The following is a 27,591-nucleotide window of genomic DNA, read 5'->3' as shown; positions in this document are numbered from 1 at the left end:
GGAAGGGCACCAGATTGGAGATTATCTGTCCATGAGAAAACACCACAGAAAAAATATACGTGTATTCAGAGAGAATGAAATGTGCAACTTTAAAAAATTGTTGTGTAAATCTTATTGCTGGGTTGCAACTCTGATATCAGTACAATAAATGTAAATATCATGTTTATCCACTTGACAGTCATTCCTCTGTGAAATCAATGTATCATTTTTGTGAGGGATTTTAGCAGAATTGGCAGAGATCATATTTGATCTTCCTTGTTCATTATACCTTCCACTAATATTTGATTCTTACTTAAAAGAACATATACTTTTTTTTAAACCAATGTAATAATATTTTAGCAGGGTTGACTCAGCAGTTTGAATTTATGTTCTTTATTCATCCATTTTTTGAAAACTAGGTGAGTTTTAATTGTTCATGGTAAAAATAAAACAATACCACACTGGGAAAAGACCCTTAAAGCATGATTGTCAGGTTTAGCCCAACATTTTCCATTTCTATATTTAATCCAGTTAGAGCTTTAATTGAGACCCCTGTTTTTTACCTGAAAGACAGTAGAATTTTTATCATGAATCTGCAATTTTAAGTATTATTTTGAAAGTGGATTCTAGAAAATTACATAGAGTATTGAAAATTATATGCAGTATTTAAAAGAGGATTCGTTCAAAGTTCTTATTCAGATGATTTATCTCTTATTCAATAAGAAAGGGCATAGAATATAGATAGATACATAGAAATATGTAACAGCTGCATTTTTCTCTTACATTCAGTAAAGTATGTCTATTATATTTAAAGAAAAAATTAAAATATAATGTTAAATGCCAATTTTTAAAAAAAACTAATTTTTAGCGCTTGTACACAGTTTTATATGCTTTATATCTAATATTCTTTTAAATCTCTCCAATAGCTAATGAACTAGATGCTGCTATTTTCATCACTTTGCATATAGTAGTGATAAAATAAAGTCCTTGGACAATTCAGAAGAAACATTTTATTAGTAGGAAAAGATATGATGATTTACAACGTTTTGTTAACAGTTCTTAATTTAGCAACAGGATCTTTAGATTTTTACACAAGACCACAATATTCATATATACGTTATTAGTAAAACTTTGAGAACCAAAAATAGTCTCCACTGAAGAAAGATTGAGAAATATATTTTGCAGATTATGATACTAACAACTGATATATTTGATTTCATAAGCTCCTATAAGCTAGAAATGACATTCAAAGTGGAAACATAATTGTAAACAAGAATGGTTAAAAATCTGTAAGTCCAGGGACACTTGGGTGGCTCAGTCATTTGAGTATCCAACTCTTGATTTTGGCTCAGGTTTGTGAGTTGGAGCCCTGAGTCAGACTTTGCCCTGGCAGGACAGAGCCTGCGTGGGATTCTCTCTCTCTCCCTCTCTTTGCCCCTCCCCTGCATGCATGCATACTCTCTCTCTTTCTCTCAAAAATAAACATTTTTTTAAAATCTGTAAGTCCAAATGAATTTAACCCTCCAATACTTGGAAAATGACTATTGGTGAATATTTGAAATAAAAGGAAAAATAAGAATAGTGACCTGGACCTGGGCAACATTTTCAAATGAGCAAGAGGAATCTGATGGTTGATGGTGTCACGTGACCATAAATAATTCAATATAGTAGTAGTAACAATAAGCCAAATAACAAAACATCTGTTTCTGAGCACCTGGGTGGCTCAGTTGGTTGAGCGTCCAACTCTTGATTTTGGCTCAGGTCATGATTTCATGGTTCCTAAGAACGAGCCCCACATCAGGCTCTGTGCTGACAGTCGGGAGCCTGCTTGGGATTCTCTCCCTCCATTTCTCTCTGCCCCTACCTCACTTGCATGCATGAGAGTGCTCTCTCTGTCTCTCAAAAAGTAAACATTTTAACAAAAAGTAAACTTCTATTTCCTGAAAACATGAGAAACTAAACTTGAGTCTTTCTTCCTCTTTCCTAGAAACAAAGCCTAACAAAACATAGAAATGAATGTGAGGTTGAAATATCTGAAAATTGAAGGCAAAAGTTGTGGGAAAGGCCTGATACAAGAGAAAGTGGTTGACTCCAGATGTGTTTAGGTGTGTATGTATCAGGAGAAGAGGAAGGGAGGAACTTCCCTCCCTTAATAAAACTTCTTAAAGTTTTATAATGAAAATTTTCAAATGTACAGAAAAGTTAAAATGCTTACAGTGAACACCAACTTCCTAGATGATACCATAAACATTTTTAAAAATATACTTTATTTTTTGGAGCAGTTTTAGGTTCACAGTAATATTGAGCAGAAAGTACAGAAAGTTTCCATATGACCCCTGTCCCCCACAACTCCTCCATCAACATGCCACACCAGACTAGTACATTGGTACCATCAATGAATGCATATAAACCCATCATTGTCACCCAAAGTTTATCATTTACATTAGGGTTCTCTCTTGGTGTTGTACATTCTGTGGATTTTGACAAATGTACAATGATATATTCACCATTATTGTATCATACAGAATAGTTTCACCCCCTGAAAAACCCTCTGTGCTCTGCCTATACATTTCTTCCTGCTTCTAACCCCTGGCAACCACTGACATTTTATCTCCACAGTTGTTCCTTTTTCAGAATGCCATTAGTTGGAATCATACAGTATGTAGCCTTTTACAATTGGCTTTTTTCACTTAGAAATGTGCATTCCAGTTTCATCCATGTCCTTCCATGGTTTGATCGCTCATTTAATTTTAGTGCTGACCAATATTCCATTATCTGGACATACTATAATTTATTTATCTGTTGAACGGCTGAAGGACTTTTTTTTTGCTTTGACATTTTTGGCAGTTATACATACAGCTGCTATAAACATCTGTGTGCAGGTTTTTGCGTGGACATAAGTTTTCAACTCATTTTGGTAAATGCCAAGGAACACCATTGCTGAATTCCATGGTAAGAATATGTTTAGTTTTATAAGAAAGTGTCAAACTGTCTTCTAAAGTGGCTGCTATGGACTGAATTGTGTCTCTCCAAAATTCACATGTGGAAGCCTTAACCCCCAGTGTGATACTATTTGGAGATGAGGCCTTTGGAATATAGGTTTAGGTGAATTCATGAACACAGGGACCTCAAGAAGAGATGCCATAGAGCTTGCTCTCTACCTCTCTCCTTCAGTGAGGACACAGAAAGAAGGTAGCCATCTGCAAGCCAGGAAGAGAGCTCTCAAAAGAAGCTGAACATACTGACAACCTTTTTTCAGGCTTCCAACCTCCAAAATAAATTTATGTTATTTTGTTATGGCAGCCCAAGCTCACTACTACAACTATTGACAATGGGAAGTGGGGTGCTGCTCTAACAAAATACTTAAAATGTTGAAGCAACTTTAAAATAACCTAATTAGCGGCTAGAGGCTGGAAAAGTTTTAAAGTGCATGGTAGAAATAAGGTTATCAAGGTTGATTCTGGTGAGCTCTTTGACAGAAACGAGAACATGTTATTGAACAGTAGAAGAAAGTTTATCCTTGTTATAAAGTGGCAAAGAACTTGACTGAACTGTGATCCAGTCTTTTGTGGAAAGTAGCACTTGTGATGAATTTGGATACTTAGCTGAAGATACTTTAAGTAAATTGTTGAAAGAGCAGCTTGGTTCTGCTTGACTACTTACAGTAAAATGTGAAAGGAGAGAGATTAACTGAAGAGGAATTGTTAAGCATAAAGGGACCAAGACTTGAAGGTATGGAAAATTCTCAGCCTATTCATGTTGGAAAAAAAATATGAGAAAGCATGTTCTGAAGGAACATCAAGGGTATGGCTGCACTATCACTTGGTAAAGATTTTACGGTATTATAGGAACAGAAGCATTGCCAGTTTGAACTGAAGGGGACAGAGATAGGACAAAAGAAACGAAGGCTCTTGTACTTCTTAGATTTGATTAAATGGAATTAAGTGCCATTTGGCTGCAGAAGCGTGCTATTTTTCAGGAAGAGGAAACAATTACCTCAAAGCCAATTCGCATTTCATCAGGTTAACTGCCTTGGTTTCAACAGATCAGAAGGCCTCTATCCAGAGCCTTAGATGTAGGCACACCTGGCAGAACAATGAGGTGGGACCACTTGACAGAGCTTTGGGGGCAGGGTCCTGGCCCAGCCCAGTCATTGAGCAGAATCCCTACTTAAATCCATGGGAATGATGCTGCTGCCTTATTGGTTTTGGAGGACAGAGAATCAAACCAAAAAAAGGATTGTATTCAATGTTTAAGATCTAATGGAATTGCCTTGCTAGCTTTTAGACTTGCTTGGGACCCATCACTTCTTTCTTCCTTCCAATTGCTCCCTTTTGAATGGCAATGTCCATCCTATCCCTATCCTATGCCTAATGAAGAGTGTATTAACTTGTCTGGTTTCACAGGTTTACAGATTGGGAGGAATTTTGTTTCAGGACGAATTCTGCCTTGATTTTCACTCATAAATGATTAGATGATATTTATATGAAACTTTTTGCCTTTAGATTTTATAACTAATGCTAGAAAATGTTAAGATTTCTGGAGCTGTTGGAATTTAATGAATGCAATTTCCAGACAAGAAGGATATGAGTTTGGGGGTGGCCAGAGATGGAATGCTATGGATTAAATTGTGTTCAATTCACCCAAATTCATATGGCGAAGCCCCATCAACCAGTGTGACTATATTCAGTGATAGAGTTTTTAAGGTAATTGAGTCATAAGGGTAAATGATTCAATAACCAAATTGAATTGGTGGCTTTATAAGAAGAGAAGGAGAAAAAACAGAGACAGAGAGATGAGATCATGTGAGAGCATGTACCCAGGAAACACCATGTGAGCACACAGCTAGAAGGAAGTATTCTTCCAAGTGAAGGAGAGGGCTTTCACAAGGAATTAAGTTAGACAGCACCTTGATCCTGGACTTTCCAGACTCCAGCACTATGAGAAATAAATTTCTGTGATTAAAGTTACTCAGTCTATGGTACTTTGTTATGGCAGCCTGAGCTGATAAAGACAGATATATTTTGACTTAATTTTTGTGAAAGGTGTAAAGTCTGTGTCTAGATTGTTTTTTTCTTTTTCTTTTTTTTTTTTTTTTTTTGCATGTGGTGTTTTATCACCATTTGTTGAAAAGACTGTCCTTTCTCTAATGAATTGCCTTTGCTCTTTGTCAAAATTCAGTTGATTATATTTGTTTGGGATTATTATTTCTGGACTCTGTTCTGCTCCACTGATGCATTTGTCTGTTCTTTTGCCGATGCAACAGTATAGTAAGTCCTGAAGTTGGGTATTGTTTTCTTTGAAATTGCTCTTCAGTATAGAGTTAGCTATTCTGAGTCTTTGCATTTCCGTATAAACTTTAGTGTCAGTTTGTCAGTATCCTCAAAATAATCTGTAGTCTTTTTATTGGGAAATTCTTTAATCTATAGATTAAATTTGAGGATAATATTGACATCCATATAATATTGAGTCTTCTTATCCATGTACATGGAATAGCTCTTCATTAATTTATATATTTTCATTTCTTTTATCAGAGTTTTATAGATTTCCTATAGATCTTGTGCATATTCTGTTAGACTTATATTCTGGATGCTAATGTAAATTACATAATATTTTAATTTCAAATTCCAATTGTTCATTGCTAGTATATAGTAAAGCATTTGACTATTTTATGTTAACTTGTACGCAGCCTTGCTATAATTACTTATTTCCAGTAATTTTTTTGGTTCATTTGAGATTTTCTACATAATCATGTCATTTATGAATAGAGTTTATTTTCTTTTTTCCCAAGATGTATACATTTTATTTCCATTCTTTGTCTTATTGCATTAGTTATGACTTCCAATATGATGTTACCTAGCAGTGGTGACAGAAAATATCCTTGCATTGTTCCTGATTTTAGATGGAAAACATTTATTTTCTTACCAGCAAGTATGAAATCATGTATACAGCTGAATACATATTTATATTAAGAACAAGGAAATTCTCAAACAAATAATTTAATTTCCCACTTCAGAAAACTAGCAAAATAAAAGCAAAGTAAACCCAAAGCAAAAAGAATGCATAAAATAGTAAAGATGATAATTAAAATTAATAAAATTGAAAAAGGAGTAGGAGAATTTAAAAATAAATTTTAAAAAAGCTGGTCATTTGAAAAAAATCAATAAGATAAAATACATCTCTAAGAATATTAACAAAAATAAAAAGGGAGAAAACACAAACCAGCAATATCAGTAATGAATAGGGAATATCACACCAAAACTATAACATTAAAAGGATATTAAGGTAATCCTAAAATATTTCACTGTATAAATTTAAAAATACTGATTACACTATTACCACATATTACCAAACACATATTACGAAACACATATTGCCAAAATGTAACCATGATGAAGACAATCTAAATAGTCCCATTAACCAAAAATAATTGAATTAAAAAATTTTTAATGTTCTAATGTTTTAATCTTCTGCATGTTGCTGTCCAGTTCTCCCAGCACCATTTGTTAAAGAGACTGTCTTTTTTCCATTGGATGTTCTTTCCTGCTTTGTCAAAGATGAGTTGGCCAAACGTTTGTGGGTCTAGTTCTGGGGTTTCTATTCTATTCCATTGGTCTATGTGTCTGTTTTTGTGCCAATACCATGCTGTCTTGATGATGACAGCTTTGTAGTAGAGGCTAAAGTCTGGGATTGTGATGCCTCCTGCTTTGGTCTTCTTCTTCAAAATTACTTTGGCTATTCGGGGCCTTTTGTGGTTCCATATGAATTTTAGGATTGCTTGTTCTAGTTTCGAGAAGAATGCTGGTGCAATTTTGATTGGGATTGCATTGAATGTGTAGATAGCTTTGGGTAGTATTGACATTTTGACAATATTTATTCTTCCAATCCAGGAGCACAGAATGTTTTTCCATTTCTTTATATCTTCATTTCCTTCATAAGCTTTCTATAGTTTTCAGCATACAGATCTTTTACATCTTTGGTTAGATTTATCCCTAGGTATTTTATGATTCTTGATGCAATTGTGAATGGGATCAGTTTCTTTAATGTCTTTCTGTTGCTTCATTATTAATGTATAAGAATGCAACTGATTTCTGTACATTGATTTTGTATCCTGCAACTTTGCTGAATTCATGTATCAGTTCTAGCAGACTTTTGGTGGAGTCTATCGGATTTTCCATGTATAATATCATGTCATCTGCAAAAAGTGAAAGCTTGACCTCATCTTTGCCAATTTGGATGCCTTTGATTTCCTTTTGTTGTCTGATTGCTGATGCTAGAACTTCCAACACTATGTTAAACAACAGCGGTGAGAGTGGACATCCCTGTCGTGTTCTTGATCTCAGGGAAAAAGCTCTCAGTTTTTCCCCATTGAGGATGATGTTAGCTGTGGGCTTTTCATAAGTGGCTTTTTATGATGTTTAAGTATGTTCCTTCTATCCCGACTTTCTTCAGGGTTTTTATTAAGACACGTTGCTGAATTTTGTCAAATGCCTTTTCTGCATCGATTGACAGGATCATATGGTTCTTATCTTTTCTTTCATTAATGTGATGTATCACGTTGATTGATTTGCGAATGTTGAACCAGCCCGGCATCCCAGGAATGAATCCCACTTGATCATGGTGAATAATTCTTTTTATATGCTGTTGAATTCGATTTGCTAGTATCTTATTGAGAATTTTTGCATCCATACTCATCAGGGATATTGGCCTGTAGTTCTCTTTTTTTACTGGGTCTCTGTCTGGTTTAGGAATCAAAGTAATACTGGCTTCATAGAATGAGTCTGGAAGTTTTCCTTCCCTTTCTATTTTTTGGAATAGCTTGAGAAGGATAGGTATTATCTCTGCTTTAAACGTCTTGTAGAACTCCCCTGGGAAGCCATCTGGTCCTGGACTCTTATTTGTTGGGAGATTTTTGATGACTGATTCAATTTCTTCGCTGGTTATGGGTCTGTTCAAGCTTTCTATTTCCTCCTGATTGAGTTTTGGAAGAGTGTGGGTGTTTAGGAATTTGTCCATTTCTTCCAGGTTGTCCAGTTTGTTGGCATATAACTTTTCATAGTATTCCCTGATAATTGCTTGTATCTCTGAGGGATTGGTTGTAATAATTCCATTTCCATTCATGATTTTATCTATTTGGGTCATCTCCCTTTTCTTTTTGAGAAGCCTGGCTAGAGGTTTATCACTTTTGTTTATTTTTTCAAAAAACCAACTCTTGGTTTCGTTGATCTGCTCTACAGTTTTTTTAGATTCTATATTGTTTATTTCTGCTCTGATCTTTATTATTTCTCTTCTTCTGCTGGGTTTAGGCTGTCTTTGCTGTTCTGCTTCTATTTCCTTTAGGTGTGCTGTTAGATTTTGTATTTGGGATTTTTCTTGTTTCTTGAGATAGGCCTGGACTGCAATGTATTTTCCTCTCAGGACTGCCTTCGCTGCGTCCCAAAGTGTTTGGATTGTTGTATTTTCATTTTTGTTTGTTTCCATATATTCTTAAATTTCTTCTCTAATTGCCTGGTTGACCCACTCATTCTTTAGTAGGGTGTTCTTTAACCTCCATGCTTTTGGAGGTTTTCCAGACTTTTTCCTATGGTTGATTTCAAGCTTCATAGCATTGTGGTCTGAAAGTTTGCATGGTATGATTTCAATTTTTGTATATTTATGAAGGGCTGTTTTGTGACCCAGTATGTGATCTATCTTGGAGAATGTTCCATGTGCACTCGAGAAGAAAGTATATTCTGTTGCTTTGGGATGCAGAGTTCTAAATATATCTGTCAAGTCCATCTGATCCAATGTATCATTCAGGGCCCTTGTTTCTTTATTGACCGTGTGTCTAGGTGATCTACCCATTTCTGTAAGTGGAGTGTTAAAGTCCCCTGCAATTACCACATTCTTATCAATAAGGTTGCTTATGTTTGTGAGTAAATGTTTTACATATTTGGGGGCTCCGGTATTCGGCGCATAGACATTTATAATTGTTAGCTCTTTCTGATGGATAGACCCTGTGATTATTATATAATGCCTTTCTTCATCTCTTGTTACAGACTTTAAAGTCTAGTTTGTCTGATATAAGTATGGCTACTCCCGCTTTCTTCTGACTTCCAGTGGCATAATAAATAGTTCTCCATCCCCTCACTCTCAATCTAAAGGTGTCCTCAGGTCTAAAATGAGTCTCTTGTAGACAGCAAATAGATGGGTCTTTTTTTTTATCCATTCTGATACCCTATGTCTTTTGGTTGGCGCATTTAATCCATTTACATTCAGTGTTATTATAGAAAGATACGGGTTTAGAGTCATTGTGACGTCCGTAGGTTTCATGCTTGTAGCGATGTCTCTGGTACTTTGTCTCACAGGATCCCCCTTAGGATCTCTTGTAGGGCTGATTTAGTGGTGACGAATTCCCTCAGTTTTTGTTTGTTTGGGAAGACCTTTATCTCTCCTTCTATTCTAAATGACAGACTTGCTGGATAAAGGATTCTCGGCTGCATATTTTTTTCTGTTCATCACATTTAAGATTTCCTGCCATTCCTTTCTGGCCTGCCATGTTTCAGTAGAGAGATCGGTCATGAGTCTTATAGATCTCCCTTTATATGTTAGAGTACGTTTATCCCTAGCTGCTTTCAGAATTTTCTCTTTATCCTTGTATTTTGCCAGTTTCACTATGATATGTCATGCAGAAGATCGATTCAAGTTACGTCTGAAGGAAGTTCTCTGTTCCTCTTAGATTTCAATGCCTTTTTCCTTCCCCAGATCAGGGAAGTTCTCAGCTATTATTTCTTCAGGTACACCTTCAGCAACTTTCCCTCTCTCTTCCTCCTCTGGAATACCAATTATGCGTAGATTATTTCTCTTTAATGCATCACTTAGTTCTCTAATTTTCCCCTCATACTCCTGGATTTTTTTTATCTCTCTTTTTCTCAGCTTCTTCTTTTTCCATAAGTTTATCTTCTAGTTCACATTCTCTCCTCTGCCTCTTCAATCCGAGCCGTGGATGTCTCCATTTTATTTTGCAGCTCATTTATAGCATTTTTTAGCTCCTCCTGGCTGTTCCTTAGTCCCTTGATCTCTGTAGCAATAGATTCTCTGCTGTCCTTTATACTGTTTTCAAGCCCAGCGATTAATTTATGACTATTATTCTAAATTCACTTTCTGTTATATTGTTTAAATCGTTTTTGATCAGTTCATTAGCTGTTGTTATTTCCTGGAGGTTTTTTTGAGGGAAATTCTTCCGTTTCGTCATTTTGGATAGTCCCTGGAGCGGTGAGGAACTGCAGGGCACTTCCCCTGTGCTGTCGTGAATAACTTGCCTTGGTGGGCGGGGCCGCAGTCAGACTTGATGTCTGACCCCATCCCACTGCTGGGGCCACAGTCTGACTGGTGTGTTCCTTCTCTTCCCCTCTCCTAGGGTCGGGATTCACTGTGGGGTGGCGTGGCCTGTCTGGGCTACTTGCACACTGCCAGGCTTGTGGTGCTGGGATCTGGCGTGTTAGCTGGGGTGGATCAGCAAGGTGCACAGGGGTGGGAGGGGCAGGCTCAGCTCGCTTTTCCTTTGGAGATCTGCTTCAGGAGAGGCCCTGGGGCACTGGAGGGAGTCAGACCCGCCCGAGGGATGGATCCGCAGAAGTACAGCGTTAGGTGTTTGCGTGGTGCATGCAAGTTCCCTGGCAGGAACTGGTTCCCTTTGGGATTTTGGCTGGGGGATGGGCAAGGGAGATGGTGCTGGCGAGCGCCTTTGTTCCCCGCCAAGCTGCACTCTGTCGTCTGGGGCTCAACAACTTTCCCTCCCATTGTCCTCCAGCCCTTCCATTCTCCGAGCAGAGCTGTTAGCTTATAACCTTCCAGATGTCAAGTCCCTCTTGCTGACGGAACACACTCCGTCCGGCCCCTCCGCTTTTGCCGGCCAGACTCGGGGGCTCTGCTTGGCCGGCGGGCTGCCCCTCTGCCCCGGCTCCCTCCCGCCAGTCCGTGGAGCATGCACTGCCTCTCCACCCTTCCTACCCTCTTCCGTGGGCCTCTTGTCTGCGCTTGGCTCTGGAGACTCTGTTCTGCTAGTCTTCTGGCGATTTTCTGGATTATTTAGGCAGGTGTGGCTGGAATCTAAGTGATCTGCAGGACTTGGTGAGCCCAGCGTCCTCCTACACCGCCATCTTCCCAGAAGCCCCCCCCCAAAATTCTATCAAATATTTAAAGGCAAATTAAAAGACTGATTTTACACAATGTCTTCCAGAATATATAAAACAGAACAATTTTCGACTCACTTTATGAGACCAGTATTAACCTGATATCAAAACCAGAAAAAGAAATGAAAGATAAAGGAAAACTACAGGCCATGAGCCAAGTGCAAAATCCTCAACAAAATATTAGCAGTTTTAATCCAAAAGTGTGTAAAATAATTATACACTATGACCATGTGTGATTTTTTTTTCAGGTATATAAGGCTGGGTCAATGTAAAAGAAATCAGTCAATATAAATTACCACACCAAATGACTAAAGAAGAAAAATCATATGGTTATAACAATTGATGTAGAAAAATCCAATACCCATTCATGATAAAAACAATATTTTCATTTTGGCAAATTATCAATAAAGAGGAACTACAATGGGTGGATGAAGAACATTTATAACAAATATACAGAAAACATCAAACCTAATTGTGAAAGAGTCAAAGGTGTTACTCTAGGATTGGAAATGAAGCAAGGATGTCTAATTTTATGATTCTTATTCAACATAATACTGGAAGTTCTAGGCATCACAGTAGGCATATATGATATATAATATATTACATATTATTATATAGAGTATGTATCCTATAAATAAATATAAATAACATATATATGTATTATTTACACATATAAAGAACCTGGATGGGACTTCAGGTAAAAAATAGTGTAAATTGGGAATGTTCCATGTAACAGGTGTTCATCTTGTACAAGATTGAAATTCTTCATTGCTAGGGACATAATAGCATTATGCACACAAAATATTGGACAGTAAGCACAGAATATGACTGTCTTGACCAGGTCATATTAAGTTTTTTGTGTGTTTGTTTGTTTGTTTTCCAGAGAAATAAGAGACAAGGTTTAGGAGACCACAACAACAATTTTATTCTAAGTATATTGAAATGTCATGTTCTGGGGCACCTGGGTGGCGCAGTCGGTTAAGCCTCCGACTTCAGCCAGGTCACGATCTCGCGGTCCGTGAGTTCGAGCCCCGCGTCAGGCTCTGGGCCGATGGCTCGGAGCCTGGAGCCTGTTTCCGATTCTGTGTCTCCCTCTCTCTCTGCCCCTCCCCCGTTCATGCTCTGTCTCTCTCTGTCCCAAAAATAAATAAAAAAAGTTGAAAAAAAAAAAAAAAAAAAGAAATGTCATGTTCTTTTTTATTTTTTTTAAATTTGAATATAGTTCAATGTATATTAGTTGAATATAATGTAACACAATGTTACATTAGTTTTAGGTAGGGAATGTAATGTAATGATTAAATGAATGTAATGATTAAATTTTTCTATGCATTATGCTTTGCTCACCACAAGTGTCATGCTCTTAAAAGCACCCTGTAAATTATTCCACCAGCTATTTTGGATTTAGACTCTATTTCAGGCTTATTTTCAGATACTGGAGTATAATTCAGAGAATCAGCCAGCTCAATGATCTTTCAGGGAGTTGTCAATGAACAATTTGTCCAAAAGTACAAGAGAAATATTTCCAAATGTTGATCACAAACTATTATTTTTATGATGGTATTGTCAACATATAAATTGATATGACTTTAAAATTCTTAAGTATGTTCAATTACTTCCATGAATATTTTAAATCTCCGCTGTTTGTGACATAAAAATATGCATTATCACACAGTAAAATGAAAATATTTATACTCATGCCACTTTGAATATTTCTTCCTACATTGACCATACATGTATATAAAAACCTCAGGTCTGTTCTCTAAAAGGTAGAGTCATTTGTAGTGGAAAAATATATGGGACTAGAATAAAGAGAACTGAGTTTTTAATGGACTTCACCAATTATGTGCTATTTATCATCCTGCCAATTAGTCTCATGCTGTTGGATTTGAAAGATAGATTGGGGAAAAAAAAGTATGGATAGGAGAGAGACAATAGATGGGAAAAAAATAAGAAAGGATGACAAAGGGTGTCAATATAGAAATAGCAAATTATTCTTTGAACTATGTTTATTAAAATATTAATATAAAGCCTGCTGTGTATTATCTTCACTATGTAAGAGAAAGGATATACTAACAATGAAAACGTAAAGAATAGATCATCACTGAGTAAAAAGACACATCAAAAGATGGAATGAATTTGCTTATATGACAAATTCACTGAATGATTACTTTTTAAAATATCTTGCTTTGCATTGGTGAAAATCTTTTCATGGATCTTTACTCAGGTTTAGATTCTGAGAACAACTGTTGTTCCCTTAGGTTTCTCTTTTGTAAATTGGGGGTGGCTACTTTTTACCAACTGACACCAGACAGGACTAACAAATAACATGGGGGAAATATGAGGCAAAGGAAAAGTAAAGTGTTCAGAAAAGTAATTGGACTTAAAATTTTAAGAATATGTTCAACTTCAAATAATTTCTTCCTAAAAACAAATGTGCTGTAAAAATTTGAGAACTTTTTGTTTTCTTTCATTTTTATACATGAGTAGAGTTGCCCTCTCACTTCCCCAGTCAGCGAAAATGGTTTATATGCAAATTTTAAGTACTTAGTAATTATCAGTTCTCATGCATTTGGAGAGTCACAAAAGAAGGGGAGAGGGTTATACACTTGGTTAGATATTTAAATGTTCCTGGAATACTTGCAGAAATATGTGCTTAAGTAATTTGCATGTGCTTATTTACATACATATCTCACTGGCCACTCATGATGAAGCATGTGCCAAATTGTGTTATGGAAACTGAGCACTTTTAATTGTAACATGTGAGATTTGTTTTGATCTTTTGCTGTGGACTCTGACAGGTAAATGTTTGTGAATCCATCGTTTGGCAGATTGGTGCTGTCAATATGATGACATAAAAATAGGACTTTAAGTAGAGCAGCTCCAGGAGCAGATGGGAGAGAAGAAATACTTCAAAATCACCCGTCATTTTTTCATGGCACTTCTTGAAACTACCTACTGGACAGAATATAACTGGCCAAGACAAACACACTACATAACAAAGACTCCTAAACCTTTTCACTAATATATGGATTATTGTCCAAAAGTAAGAAAGACAGTTGCACCTGTGAAGGTGCAGGAAAGGTTAGATACATGGTTGGCTACCATAGATTCATTTGCATACAAATGCCTTTGTGACATTTTAACCACTGTTTCTAAACAATACTTGTGTAGTGCATCTGAAATCATTCAATACAATGCATAAAATATGGTTTCATATAAATTATTTTTTAGCCTTTCTTTTTTCTTTCCTTCTTCTGTCCCTCCTTCCATTATTCTTGCCCTACCTCTGAACTGGCTATCACATTTGTACAATTTATTCTATAATGTATTAAATTATAATCAACCCCGTTAAAAATCTGGAACTATAAAACAAAGATGAAATGAACAAAGCTCTAGCTCTCCACAGGTTGGTTATGTATTTAGATAAACAGATAATTACAGGTGAAACAGTATTTAAATATTTTTATGCTGTGTTAGTCTAGACATTTTACCTTCTATAAAGGTATTTTAATTCTATTTAAGCTTGTTTCTTTTTTAAAATCTTGTTTCATTAATTATTTTTCTACTTTATTTGTCAAATTATGGAGTTCACTTACATTGTTCCAGTAAGGATAGAGATTTTCTCATGCTATCTCTGCATTTATAATCAATTTTTTAATTTTTATAATTTTTTAAATTAAATGATTTGGGACTCATAATTGTATATATTTTCAAAATATAAAATATCTTGAGGTGACATCATCAGTAGGGTGGCACAGGACATTCCTTTTTTAACATCTAAATTTTTTGTCCCTTTTTAACATCTAAACTTCTTTTTAGCCTCTGAAGTTTGTTTTCAATCCTAGAATTAGACATACTCATGTGTCATTCAGAGACCTTTCTATACACTGAAGTTGGCCATATATATTCTCCCTGCTTGTCCCAAACACCATGCTTCAAGAATGGGGAAAGAAAAATAAAGAAGGAACTGATTATCTGGCCTTTTGAACAAGAAGTTAAGTGTAGAATCAGGGCAGATCCATCAGGAAAGGCATTCAGTTAAAAACTGAAGCAACCATGCCTGAGAGAGGGGAAGAGAGGAGGTTAGAGAACTGGGTCTCCCAGAACCTATACAAGGCAGAACCCTTGTACTTGGAAGAGTGATTATAGGGAAAAAGTAAAGAATTATTATGTACCACTTTTGACCTCTGTGTGTCTAATGGTAAGATTGTTGGTAATTGCTAAAGGACTTTGATTAATATTAACTGCATAATAAAGTCCATTGCCATGCAATATTTGTTTCCATTGCTTGTGAAACAAATGAGAAAGACACTTTATGTTTTTCACTGACAAACACTAAGGTCTCTGAACTTACTCTAAGAAAATGTTATCTATATTTAGTAAAGGAAAATTAAGGCAGTGACTAAGTACCGTTTTATTTTATTTTTTTAATGAGTAGGAAGAGATTTAAAGAATACATAAAAAATATTAAAAAAGGCGGGGGGCACCTGGGTGGCTCAGTTGGTTGAGCGACCGACTTCAGCTCAGGTCATGATCTTACGGTTTGTGAGTTCAAGCCCCGCGTCGGGCTATGTGCTGAGAGAGCAGGCTGTGCTGGAGCCTGCTTCTGCTTCTGTGTCTCCCTCTCTCTCTGCCCCTCCCCCACTCACGCTCTGTCTCTCTCTGTCTCAGAAATAAATAAACATTAAAAAAAATTAAAGAATACATAGAATCATCGTTGCCAGACTTAATGTGAAATGCTCAATATTCAAATCCAATTTTCCTTCCTGGATAAGTTCTTCTTTCCTATCTCTTGTCAGTTTGAAAACATAATACCAGAAGAAGAGGGGCCCAATTCCAAACAGAGCTCCTAAGAGTGAAGTCCTGGTTGTGGCTCTGAAATTGGCTTAGATATTTGCTGATCTTGCACAGGGCCAAGGAATCAAGGCCAAGTCTTCATTTCACCCTTAGCGCCTGGGGTTCCTTGCACTGGAGCAGGTACTTGAGTTTAAGTGGGGATCTTATGGTCAACCGCTGAGCTTGCACCTATGGGCTTTGGGAGATATGTCCTATTGGGCTGGGTTGGGGGGGAGCAGGGAAGGTGGCTATGTGCACAGCTGGTACTTGTGGAATGACATCTTGGCAACCAGCACATAATTAATTGCACCTCGACTAAGTACTTTTAAGCGTTTGTTTTTTCAAAGGCTACCTTTTGTTTGAAACTAATGCTTGCTAGATGATACAATTTTACAAAATTTTAGAGGAAAGCTTAAATCATAATGTTTCAAATAAGGAAAATACTTTCTTTGAATATTTCATTGGGCTTTGAGTTTTCCTCTTCATGAAAAAAATAATCAATGGGGTTCATCCCTTCTCTTCTGGTCCTGTTTTCTTATAGAACTAGAGCTGTAAATCATAAGAAAAGGTTTTTGGGTTTTGTTTGTTTGGTTGGTTGGGGTTTGGGGTCCATTTTTCTTTCAGAATGAGGTCTTCTGTGGCCCAGTGGCTGTATGGTTGCAGAAACCCACCTTTAAGCTAAGGGTTAATGTTATGTGGGAAACCCTGAGTAAAACTGTCTTATTGATGATTAATTAAAAGTAGGAGAAAATACATATTTTGACTAGTTTATGTCTTTTGGTGTTCTGTGATTGCTATTTTATGCTGTTCAAAAATGTCAAAACACAGTACAACTTTGGAACAACTTTTAGACTTATACTTTCCTAATTTTGACTAGACCCTAAACTTTTATTTTATATTTTCTCTTTAAGAGTATTTTTCATGTTTTCTGTCAGTATTTTGATCATATCTATTACCTTGTTAAGATTTTCAGTTTAGGAAGCACCTTACTTTTAAGTTTTATTTTTCAGTCCCTATTGAAAGATACGTTGCCCTTTAGTAAGCTCTTTTTATCTATTTTTTTTATTTTTTAAATTGAAAAATGTGTTTTTTAGTACTTTTGTTTTTTTGAGCTGTTATTATTGATAATAATTAACTTCTAAGTTTATTGCTGCAACCCTGATACTTCTAAACATCTATAGATATACAGTCTCAATTTTCTGCACATTAAACCTATGAGGTATAATCTAGTATGAAAAAGTTCAGATAATGTCAATTGCCAAAGTCACAAAGATAAAAGATGAGTGAGGATTCAAACCTAAGTTTTAAGCTGCTAAAACTGAAACTTTTCATCACGGAGCTATAGTACGGTATATAAGTTAATGACTGTGGATGTTTCTGTTCTGCACACACACACACACACACACACACACACACACACACACACAGAGGCACTGGGCTAAATATAAAAGGTGAGGGTTGGGGGTAGGTGTTTATGTGTGGAGATTCCCTTGTCAATATAATACTCTTATTCTATAGTTGTTCACTGATGTGGAGAGGAGTGATGGCTGGTGGAGTGATGTAGTTGATCCATGTTTGGGCTAAAACAGGGTTTGCTTAGCTCAGCCACATTCCTTTCCTCTTTACTTTGGAAGTAGCCTGCCATCAATAGTGTGCATTGTGGTCTGCTCCTCCCTGTTTAAATGTAAAGGGGCCAGGCATCACTGGGGAAGGACAACAATCCTTTAGCCTTGCTTATGACTGCTTTGGTAAGTAAAATTCTTAGGTTCACTTTCAAGAAACCCATTGTTCCTACATACCAAAGCAATGTCCCCCATTCCAAAGTTGTTTTAGTAATATAGTGAATATTCTGATCCTGTATACCTGAATAAGTTATCAGTCTTTCCATTGTTTCCTAATTCAAATGTGAAAGAAAGGTTTAACTTACTGACTTTTATGTTAAATCTCCTAAGAAGTGTTATAATCCTTTAGCCATAAAAGTCAATAGCTACCAGTATCCCTTTGTTTTATTTTGATCATTGTAGTCAGTGACTCTGTTCTGTTTCTTTGTAGGTAGCATGAGATTTTGAGCCATAATATAAATAAAATTATTTAATGTAAAAATATAAATATAAATATAAATAGAGCCATAATTTATATTATGGTTGAAATTACAAACTTATTGGAGCTCCTGGCTGGCTCAGCTGATAGAGCATGCATTTCTTAATCTCAGAGTTGTGAATCCAAGCCCCATATTGAGTGTGGAGCCTACAAAAAAAAAAAAAAGAAAAAGAAAATACAAACTTACTTGTAATCATAATCTTCTTTCCTAAATCCAACCTGCTTTCAATAGCAAAGAGCCCTATGAAACTGAACATCTAATAATATGTGAACTTAGGTAAAGGTTTTCATGACAGACATAAAAACATAACAAGTCATTCTTCAGTTTTTAAATTTCATCTTTGCAAATTTTGAATGGAATTGCAAAAGTGTATCAATATTTTATCCAAAAAGATATTTAAAGACTTTTATAAAACCTTTTATAATTTGCCTTTTTGTAAAAGGACTTTATCTAACAGATGGAATGGGATTGTGCAGCCTCATAATGATCAACTCTTATGAGACTAAGTAGCTATTTTAGGTTACAGGATCTGTGTGTTATTGAATATATTTCTGAGGTTCCAACCATATAACAAAGCAGCAATTGCACATACAAACATATCTTTTTATTACCTTATGTTTGTAAATATCACTGGCTTGATATTTAAATGCTGCTAATAGTTCTAGAAGCCTATGATTTTACTACTTTCAGGTAAATTATCTCAATCAAAGATATTAATGTGTTTACTCTTCCAATTATTTTCTGATAGTTGTTGGTGTGGTCAACTATTTGTAGTTTAATTTTATTATTTTTATTTAAAAAAATTTTAACATTTATTTATTTTTGAGACAGAGAGAGAGAGAGAGAGAGAGCATGAACAGGGGAGGGTCAGAGAAAGAGGGAGACACAGAATCTGAATCAGGCTCCAGGCTCTGAGCTGTCAGCACAGAGCCCGACGTGGGGCTCGAACCCACAGACCGCGAGATCATAACCCTAGCCGAAGTCGGACGCTTAACCAACCGAGCCACCCAGGCACCCCTGTAGTTTAATTTTAAAGAACCCTATATTGAAAGACATTTAAAATTACTTTATTTGATCTTAAATGCACATGGTTGTTTAATAGATTTTTTTTCTTGTGTGAGAAAACCACTCTTTTACTAGGCTAATGAGTTTTAAGTCAGTATTTGTGGGAAGGAAATTCAAAGGTATCTGCCTCCCTGATGAGTACTACTTAATCAAGACTGAAATGAAGATGGGAAGATGTTTGCAACCATCTAACCCTCACATCTCGCTGACATAAGGTCATATATTTAATTTAACAACATTAACAAATGATAAGCTCTATAGGTTGATTGATAGAATCTTCTTACATAGATGCAATGAAGTTTATTATGGTACCAAATGGTTTTGAAATATTCAGTAAAAGTGTCAAGTCAGTAGTGTGGTGTTAACATTTTACTATTTCCTCATATAGGTGTACATACCAGCACATCTTAAATATGATCATTATTGCCAGTTCATACTCTGTCATTTTGATTTGCGCTTGGAATTCAGTCCCTTCTGTGTTCCTCAAAGTTGTTTAATTCACTGAAATTCAGTGATAGATACCACATTAAACACTACATTTTTTTTTCTCTTTTGACTTGTGTAAAGCAATCTGTTTCCCATGAGTTTTTTCCATACTCCCATTTGAGAAAAATGACTCAGTCTATTTGATTTCTTTGCCTCTTTTTACAGAATCAAAGTCAACAGTGTCTTTGGTTCAGAAGGTAAATACAAGAGCAGACTCACTTCATCTCTTCAAATGGTGATAAAATTGTCCATTCATAAACTACCAAAAAAAGTTTTCAAGTGATTATTCTCTGGGAGGAAAAAAAAGATTGGTTTTCCTTACAGAATTGCAATGAGAGTCAGTTTTAAATGCAAGAAAACTTTTTAAAAGTTTATCTAGATAGATTTTCTTTTCTTTTTCTTCTTTGTTTCTTTCTTAGAAAGTAACTTCTGGCTCAGATACTCTTACTCTATTTTTAAAAGCATAAAATTTATAGTGTTGGCCTCTGATTTTTAGTAATAAAAGGTAAGGCAAGCAATGAATTACAATTATCTGTAGTTAATAAACAGGTTGAATGAATAATTTAATATATAATGCACTATCTTCAGTAGAAAATTTCAATCAAGTTGTAGATAAAACATTTGTTTCTAATATTTATGATATGACAGCAAAATAAATTGAAAATAGAATGTCTGAAGTCAGAAATGAATCTGACTCCTTCCATTTTGCAGCTGGTAATTGGGCCCTGGAGGATTTAGCTCACAGACATATTGTCTTCACCTGTAGTACCTGTCTCTTCCAGCTTTTTCTCTTAACAATCTCATAGTCAGGATTTTTGACAGGAGCCCTGAGGACAAACACCTAAAAAAAGAAAATAAAGCTAGATTTTGGGGTCAAATTAAAGTGATCTGGGCTTCATTCAGCTAAGCCATCCTCTTGAGATTTAAATCAAAATATGAAAGAAATTTCCATTTTAGTCTGAAGGAGAGAAGTTCAATTTGAACTTTGGTCACTCAGCCTCTGTTAAGTACTATTTTGTTTTTGTTCCTCTGCAGAGACTATTTACATACTTTCAATATTTGGCTGAAATTCTACCATGCGTTGTAACCCGACCACCATCTTCACGAATTTATTGTAGTTTATAACATGTTCACTAAAGTCAGAATGTGTCTGAGCATCATATATAAGGACACAGAGCCCTGTGGTTAAGAGCTAGACAGTGAGATTACTCCTTCACACCTCCTGACAAGAGATAAAATGAAAGACTGAAAACCCTAAAAGTTGAGATGGATGTGAAGCAACCAAAACTTATATATTGCTAATGGGAGTGTAAAATGGTACAATTACTTGGCAGTTTCTTGAAAGTTAACGTCTATCTTCTGACTCAGCAATTCTACTCTATTTGTCTTAGAGAAAGGAAATGATAGGTCCACAAAATTTTTTTGTAGAACAATGTTCAGAGCACCTTTATTTATAATAGCACTCCTGCCCCTCTCCATCCCCTCTGCCAAAGAAGCTGGAAACTATCCACATGTGCAACAACACAAGAATGGATAAAGAATCGGTGATATGTTGTACAATGGAATACTCATTAGAAATTTTTTAAAAAGGATAGATAATTGAATAGGCAACAATACAGGTGAAACTTAAATATTTTATACTGAGTGAAAGAAGCAAGGATAAAAATAAATTAGTATTTACCATTTATATGAAAATCATGAACAGGCAAAGCTAAATATGGAAAGTGGTTACTTCCTTGGGAATAGAGATTGACTGTAGAAAGAGATAAGAAGGCAGCTTCTGAGATGTTAGAGATGTTCTATAATGAGTTTTGAGTGGTGATCACACTAGTGTATACAACTGTCAAATCTTATTGAATTGAACACTTAAGACTTGTGCATTTTAATGTATCTAAATTATATATCAAATTTGGAAAATTGGGGGAAAAAAGCTAGAACTTAAAGTCCACTGATCTGGATTCAAATGCATATTCCACACCCTGTTACCTGTATACCCAGAGTGAGGTTTCTTATGTGTGCTTCCAAAAAGAAGTGTGAGGATAATAGTACCTACGTTAGAAGGTAATTGGGAAGAAGTTAGTATTAGGGATATGAGAAACTCAATGTATTTTAGCTATTGTCATGTTTTCACAGACTATTTTTGCTGTTATTTTTCATTTATAACCATTTTAATAATCGCAAGAAGTTCAAAATCTTATTAACTGTACTTCATTGTATGGGTGTTTTTTAATACATCATTTTATCTTTTGGAACTTAATTGTATGTGTGTGTATAGAGAATTTAATATATTCAGAATTAAATATACATACCCGTGAATAAAGAAACCACACTAAGACAGCTTAAATTACTTCCCAATAATCTACACAGCTACCTCTGCTGAAGTTATTAACTTAACACAGATCTGTTTGAGTCCTCAACTTAGGATCTTTCACAGCTGTCTTGTAGAGGAAAACAGTGCAGAGAATAGGACCTTGGAGCTTGAATGACTGAATAAATGGTTGGTTGTTTCATTTTAAAACTTTACACAGTTGGTATGCTGTGTGTGTGTGTGTGTGTGCACGCATGCTATACAGATCATTATTCTTTATCAAGAAATTAAGGAAATTTACTCTGCCCACTATGATTACACTAAATATGCTGAGTATTGTTTATTTTCCACCATCCAGGATTTTAAATTGGCCTCACTTTGTGCTCAAATTTGGCCTATCTACTCTAGGTTAATTTTGTTTCTTTAAAGCTTAACGTAATAATGTCTTGTTAGAAACCATTTGATGAATACATCTAATCACCAAATCTGATCTACATCAATTATTTTATCATTACTAATGTGATCATTATATTTAAAAGTTATGCCATATGATTTAAAGATTAATAGAACATAGCTTGTTCATAGTCTCAATATCCACCCTGGATTCAGCATTGCTGTCTTACATTGGTATTAGGTCTGTGCATAGTTGACTGACTTTTCCTTAGAACCCATTTCTCAGATACTCTGTTGATAATAAGATGCGAAGAAGACCAATAACAGTAATCAAAATCCATAGTACAATATTGTACTCCCTTAGCTTAATTAAGACATGAGCAAGAAACTTAGGTAAAATAAGAGTAAGACAGAGATATTTAGCAAACATAATTAAAAAGAAATTTTCTCTGGTCAGAATATAACGATCAATACAAAAGTATCTCTCATCCTTATGATTCAGATCAAAACTATTTTGACTGTGTTAATACCATATATATGTGAGTATAAACTTTGTCTTTACTAATAAAGAAAAAAAGTCAAGATTCCATAGAAAAACATCAAAATGTCCAGGATAGTGCTTCATTGATCTTTTCATTCTATGATGGGATTTATACAGTTTTATATATCAGAAGCAGAACTACCAAGAGTAATCTCTATGGACCCTTCAGAACATCATGGTCCATGAAAATTTGTTTAAATAAACTTCAGTTTGTCAATAGCACTCAAATACATCCATGTCTCTATTTTTTTATTTTTCTTATTTTTTACATTTTTTAAAATGTTTATTCATTTTTGACAGAGAAAGAGAGTGTGAGTAGGGGAGGGGCAGAGAGAGAGGGAGATACAGAATCTGAAGCAGGCTCTAGGCTCTGAGCTGTCAACACAGAGCCTGACATGAAGCTCAAATTCACGACTAGTGAGATCATGACATGAGCCGAAGTCGGACTCAACCGAGTCACCCAGTTGCCCCCATTCATGTCTCTATTATCTCTGTTTGAGATTTTCTCCACAATATCCTGAATCCAGTTAAGAATGTCAGTAAGTAAAACCAAATTGGCACCAGGAATATAAAAAAATTATGATAAATATTACAATTGAGTTAACTATTATACATAAATTTTAAACTAGTGCATGTAACCTTGAGAATATTTTCTGATTCTAAAAATGAAAGCACATTTATGAAAGAAATAAATCTCTGTGCCAGATCTTGCTGATTAGTTCACCTATTATTTACAATACAGTTTCGGTCCCTTGAATCTATAGTCAATAATTAATTCCTCCAACTGAACTCCCACCCACACACAAACACACATACACAGAAATTACTAGTTGAAGGCTATATTTTTAGATCACACATTCAGATCTTACTTACTTGTGTCATGCTTGACTATCCAACTTAGTCTTCGGTAATATGGCTATCAGTTGCTGAAATTATATCATTCATTCAACAAATATACTTTTCTTCCATCAACATCTCTTTTTCTTAGGATTTTGACTGGAATTATAGTATATATATTGCTTAACAAAATTTAACATTTTAATATATTATTTCTTGTTATGAATCATTCATTTAGAAATTGTTTAATTTGTCTCAACAATGTTTGGTAGTTTTTAACTTAGATTTAACTTAGAGGTTTTGTAATTAATTCTTTTAGACAGCTAATGTATTTTGATTCTATTATTAATGCTACCATTGTTTTATTTTAGTTTTAATTTTTTATTGTTGTTATGCATATATACAATGATTTTAATTTAATAAAACTATTAATATTAATAGTTTGCCTGTAAATTATTCTGGATTTTCTATGTATATAAACATTTCAGGGGTGTCTAGGTGGCTCAGTCAGGTAAGCATCCAACTCTTGATCTCGTCACAGGTCAGAACTCACGGTTCATGAGATCAAGCCCTCTATCAGTTCTGTGCTGATAGCACAGAGCCTGCTTGGGGATTCTCTTTCCCTCTCTCTCTGCCTCTCCCCTGCTCGTTTTCACTCTCTCTCTCTCAAAATAAATAAATAAACATTTAAAAAACAAATAAATAAACATTTCAACATTTTACCATTTACTGTAACACTTTAGGAAGAAATTTAATACTACTTAATAGCTTATTTTGTTTGTTATTGGAAATATGATTTGTAAAATCTACTTGTTAAATTCACAGTTCTTTATTTTATATTGTTGGAACTTTTGAATAGATCCATGTTAATTATGCACTGAGAGAGAGAGTAGTTCTACCGTAATCACACATCATATATATATATATATATATATATATATATATATATATGACTATACCTATGTATTTTATGTATCTGTACATATATTACATGTTTCTTATATGTTTGTTATATGTTTATTATATGTTAATATTAAAGGAATATTCCAATACTAATGGGACATTTTTAATGGCTGAGATGGGGCCCAGATACTACTAATGTACATTTTATATTTATTCCTTCTCCTCAGATTTCCACTTTCCAAATATGTGTTTTCTTTGTCAGTGTGGATAGATTTCATTTTGTGACTAAACGGGAGGATTTAATTTTGGTTTTGAGGAAGATCTTGAAAATGCCAAGGAAGATGCAATATTGACTTGTATCATTTTTCCATCAAGCACTTGAACTGTAGTTGAATTGAATGAGTAGTATAGAAAGCACCAAAGGCTAATAAATGTATCAATCTGTTTCAGAAGTAGCTTGATGGAAATTTGACAAATGGTGCTCATTTGAGGTCAATGTAAATGTTAAAATGGGATTTTATGACACCCCCCCACCCCCCGGAATAAGAAAAGCTTCTTTGGAAATCAGGTGATATAGACTGATTTTGAGAGGGGATGTCATCACCATTTCTGCCCCATAGCACAGTGATGAGAGTTGGAAACAATAATTCAGAGAGAGCACCCTTTCCATGTCAGAGACACTTTCTTCATGGCTAATGGCAGCAATATGGCTTTTCAGAGTGGTTTTGCAAACAATGAATCCAGTGAACAAGCTAAAGCTGGAATAGTCCAAAAATGACATGGTGACATCAACAGACTTATGTATATGGAGGCAAATATTTATATCTGGAAATAATGGGAAAAAACTATTAAAATAGCCAATAAGGTCACTATATCCAAAAGAGTATAAGTTCTTAGGTGCACTTCACAAAAAACTAAATAGTATTAACAACCCAGAGGCAGATCCATGTATTTAAGATTTGATTGACATAATGGTTAAAATCTGTAACAAAAAGAAATTGTTCAACAATACATGAGTTTTCTAAAAACTTGGTGATTAAATAATAAACTAAATCCATTTCTATCACTATAATTATAAAATATATTTCAGCAGGTTTATACATGACATAAAAATAGTGAAACCATTGTTTGTTGAAAAATAATAAAAATAAGCATAAAATTTCTATATTAATAATAAACATCATTAAAACACAAACTGGATAATATATACTTAAGGAAAATTATTATACAACTATTAAAAGTTTGTATAGTTAAAAATACTGTATATATATGTATATATATATCTACAGTCCTTGTCATGATTTTTTGTAAAAATACTGTATATATATACACATATATGTATGTATGTATACATCTATATATATAGATATACATACATACACATATATATATGTGTATATATATGTGTATGTATGTATATCTATATATATCTATATATCTATATCTATATCTATATATATCTATATATAGATATACATATATACACACAGTCCTTGTCATGATTTTTTTGTAGTGCTGTCAAATGTTAAAGGGTCTACATGCTATGATTTTCACAGAGCTTTCATATGGAACCTTTCTCCCATACATTACATTCTTCTTAGGAAATTGAATATGGATAAATAGCAAAGCAGTTTGTCTTATAACTGCAAGGAACACTGTTTAGAAGAATGCCGAATCAAACTTTCTCATCAATTATTTTGATTTGGTCAGACATTTCACTAATATTAATAATGAATACTATTGGCAGAAGAAAAATATGTCATATGAGGGAGTGGAAATGATTGTGTTGAATTTACATAATTAGAATATGATTCAGGGTAATACACACAGTGCAGCGAGATCTTATGAAAAGTAAGCAGAATGAGTTTGATAAATACTTGCATGCTAATGATCAGACATGGAAATGAATCAAGAACATAGTTAGAAAACTAGAATTTGACCAAAAGAAACAGCCAGAATAATGAAGGAATTGCTTAAGTCCAGTTCTAGCTAAATCAGTAATAAGACCATAGATCAGTTGATAGTATTATTATGAGAAAAGTCATCTGTGATGGAATATTAGCCAAAATTAGAGGTAGCAGCAGGATGCTGACCTTTGCCTTTGAAAAATATTGAAATTAAATTAACCAATCTACATGAATGTTGAGATAGGTGCGAGTTATGATAGATTTGCTTACATATAAATTTACATTGTGTCTGTTTGCTTCACCATTTTCTAGGTCCTAAAGTCAAGATGAATTTCCAAGTTACAATGTACCGTCTCTGTCAGTAATGAAAGGAAGATTTGTGAATCCATACAGGCTTACTTGATCTATCACCAATGCACCTGATCCATCATTGATAGCTTATTGTTTGGAAGAAATCTCCACCTTCAGTAATTACAAAGCAAAGCAAAATGGGGTAAGCAAATTAATAATTAGTTTTGATTCAAACAGCATTCTTTTGTGGAATTGTCTAAGGAGTTGTCTAAGGATTCTCATCTTTGGATAAGAAAATTTGGTAATGTTAAATATGTTTCAAAATTTGGTATTTGTTAAATATGTTTTTATACCTAGTTTAATGTTTTAGTGTTTAGAAGGTGAGCGATGATCAATCACCATGGTAAGTTGAATTCTCCCACATGTATTGTGGTTTTAAAAATCAATCAGTTAATCAATGCAGTATTTATTATATTTTCTTATGTAGTTACTTCTGCAACAGGAGATATGGGTAGTCTAGAATAAATGAAAACTATGGTCTACATCTGCAGAGAGGGGATATGAAATGGCAAAGATCAGTACATTATAAATATGTATATCATATACAGCAGGATATTTATAATATACATGTAGCATAAAATATATGAGAAAAACCTGTGATTTCAACAAGAATTACAGTTAGTTCAATAGTATTTCAAGGAGAATGAAGTTTGATGTGTATTGCAGTAGAGATAGAAGAATCCCTGAGGGGACATAACTGGAATATTAGG

Source organism: Panthera uncia, assembly GCF_023721935.1.
Source record: "Panthera uncia isolate 11264 chromosome A3 unlocalized genomic scaffold, Puncia_PCG_1.0 HiC_scaffold_11, whole genome shotgun sequence".
In the NCBI taxonomy this organism is placed as follows: Eukaryota; Metazoa; Chordata; class Mammalia; order Carnivora; family Felidae; genus Panthera; species Panthera uncia.
The sequence above is the reverse complement of the archived record's forward strand: the minus strand, read 5'-3'. Positions refer to the sequence as shown.